At 53.9% G+C, this 2,998-nt stretch overlaps 1 pseudogene; it reads left to right on the top strand.

The window, feature by feature from the left end:
- Positions 1–285: 285 nt before the first annotated feature.
- On the top strand, positions 286–2,395 carry LOC149990120 (mRNA export factor GLE1 pseudogene; annotated as a pseudogene).
- The last annotated feature ends 603 nt before the right edge of the window (positions 2,396–2,998 follow it).

Genomic DNA, 2,998 nt, shown 5'->3' with positions numbered 1-2,998 from the left:
TCAGGAACTAAATCAAACTTTACCCCAACAAGCGTTGCTGGTGCCATACGGAATCTCTGTCCCCAAATCTGCGAACCTGTGCCTAGAAACCCAAAGACAACCATGCCTATTTCAAGACTGCATACCTGCTCCCTTCTTCACACCGGAAGTGGGGCATGTGAGCCGTCAGAGGGCGGTGTTGCATTGTGCACCGGAAGCGGAAATGAGCGCTCGTATGTGCGCGGTTGATTCGAGGACTTGTGTTTTCATAAGTCGCATCTTTGCAGGGTTGCGGCAGCGTGGATCATGCAGTCCGAGGGTCGCTGCTGGGAGACCTTGAAGGCGCTGCGCAGTTCCGACAAAGGTCGCCGCAGCTACCATCGCGACTGGCTATGGTGGGGCGAGGATGTTGTAGAAGAATGTATGTCTATTCCCAAGCTGTCTTCTTATGCTGGATGGGTGGTAGATCATGTCCTACCTCATACACCAGAGAACCTATCTCCCTCTGAGACGTCAACATCCCCCACATCTACTTCAGGCCTAGGCCAAGCGTCCTTTGCTCCCAGATCTTCCATTGGAAGCCTTGACCTCTCACAAGCCTCCTCAGGAACACCAGCAACACCAAATGGAACCAAGGGCGAGCATGAGTCCCAGCTTCCAGAAGAAAACATGGTACTGCAGTCGTCCAGGGGCGTCAGGGTGGAAGGCTGCATCCGAATGTACGAGCTGGTACACAGAATCAAAGGAATGGAGGGCCTGAGGCAGTGGCAGGACGAGCAGGAGAGGAAGGTACGCGCCCTCTCTCAGATGGCATCTGAACAACTGAAGCGGTTTGACGAACGGAAGGCGCGGAAGCGCCATAAAGAATTCCAGGACTTGTGGGAAATGATGGAGAAGAGCTCCAGAGAAGCCCTGGGGCAGCAAGAGAAGCTAAAAGCTGAGCATCGTCACAGAGCCAAGATTCTCAACCTGATGCTGCAAGAGGCAGAGCAGCAGCGCCTGAAGCAGGCGGAGCAGGAGCGGCTCCTCAGGGAGGAAGGCCAGGGCCGCCTGTGGAGCCTGTACGCCCTGCAGGAGGAGCTGCTTCACCTCAGCCAGCAGCTGGACTCCGAGGACCAGCGCGGAGGCCCGCTGTGGGTGGACCTGTCGGCCTTCCGGACCAGGGGCAACCAGCTGTGCAGCCTCGTCTCTGACTTCATTCGGGCCACTTCAGAGGATGGCTTTCCCACGGCGGAGGGCCAAGCTGTGGCCGAGAGAGCGCTGGAGGAGATGCGGGATCTCTGTGCGAATGCCAGGGCCTGTGAAGACAAGAGAAGGCAGGATGAAAAGGAGGTCCAGGGGAAGCAGCGAGAGTCACAAGTGCAGCAGGGACCAGATGTCTTCAAGGAGTCCCCCGCTCCCAGCCAGGGCCCCGGAGCTAAACAGAATGAAGACCTCCAGGTGAAGGTACAAGACAGTACAATGCAGTGGTACCAGCAGCTGCAGGCGGCCTCCTGTCAGTGCGCGTTGGCCTTTGAGGGTCTGGCTGGCAGCAGAGACAGTCAGGTCAAAAAGATAAAGATGGACCTGCAGAAGGCCGCCACCATCCCCGTGAGCCAGATCTCCACAATCGCAGGCTCAAAGCTGAAGGAGATCTTTGACAAGATCCACAGCCTCCTCTCTGGAAAACCCGTCCAGTCTGGGGGGCGCTCTGTGTCCGTCACACTGAACCCTCAGGGCCTGGACTTTGTCCAGTACAAACTGGCAGAGAAATTTGTGAAACAAGGGGAGGAGGAAGTGGCCTCTCATCATGAAGCAGCGTTCCCCATCGCGGTGGTGGCGTCCGGGATCTGGGAGCTCCACCCGAGAGTGGGGGACCTCATTCTCGCTCACCTGCACAAGAACTGTCCGTACTCCGTTCCTTTCTACCCCGCTTTCAAGGAGGGAATGGCTCTGGAGGACTATCAGAGGATGCTCGGCTACCAAGTGAAGGATTCCAAAGTGGAGCGGCAAGACCACTTCCTGAAGCGCATGTCTGGGATGATCCGTCTCTATGCTGCCATCATCCAGCTCCAGTGGCCATATGGGACCCGACAAGAGGTTCACCCTCATGGCTTAAACCATGGCTGGCGCTGGTTGGCACAGGTATTAAACATGGAGCCCCTGTCAGATGTGACAGCCACCCTCCTCTTTGACTTCTTGGAGGTGTGTGGGAACGCCGTCATGAAGCAGTACCAGGCCCAGTTCTGGAAGGTGATGCTTCTCATCAAAGAGGACTACTTCCCCAGGATTGAAGCCATCACAAGCTCAGGACAGATGGGTTCCTTCATACGCCTCAAGCAGTTCTTAGAGAAATGTTTGCAGCGCAAGGAGATTCCTGTCCCCAAGGGCTTTCTGACTTCCTCCTTCTGGCATTCCTAATGTCACTCCATCACCCTGCCACCATTTTGTTGCAGAGGGGCAAGAATAAGACAGCTAAACATAGCTATATTTTGGAGAGTCGTGTCATATTTACAAATCTACTAACACGTATTTTTATATATTTATACCTCATGACTGGGAAAGGAGATTTCACGGGTCACAAAATCAAGGTCTCATTGCTCCTAAAGGGACCCGCGTGACCGAATAAATGGATTTGGCCTGTCTCACTTTTGCAAAAATTATGAGAAGAGGTGTTGAGCACTTGACCCCATTTTTTATTTCCTTTCAGAAATAAGGTAGCCCCTTAAGTATTTCACTGTGAGCTGAAGTGAGCCCCCACCATTAAAGTGTCACTTAGCGGTTGTCTGAATCCTTACATGCACGTCTGGGCTATGTATGCTTCGCCTTTCTCGGCTTGTGAGGTAATCACAAATTCAGAGGAGATGCCTGATGTAGACATGGACTTGATCCTAAATGGCACCAGGGATAGCTCGGTGTCCGGGATTAGGACTTAGTCCATGTTGCACTGAGCCAAGAAGCATTGTTTGCCCTCTTCATTGGAATTCAGTGCCTGGGTGGCTAGGGATGCGTGAACCAGGGCAGGTGCCTCTTTTTTGTT

This window comes from Furipterus horrens, unplaced genomic scaffold, assembly GCF_987537825.1.
Source record: "Furipterus horrens unplaced genomic scaffold, mFurHor1.1.pri manual_scaffold_24, whole genome shotgun sequence".
Classification (NCBI taxonomy): domain Eukaryota; kingdom Metazoa; phylum Chordata; class Mammalia; order Chiroptera; family Furipteridae; genus Furipterus; species Furipterus horrens.
This window is presented reverse-complemented; position numbering and strand designations above follow the sequence as displayed.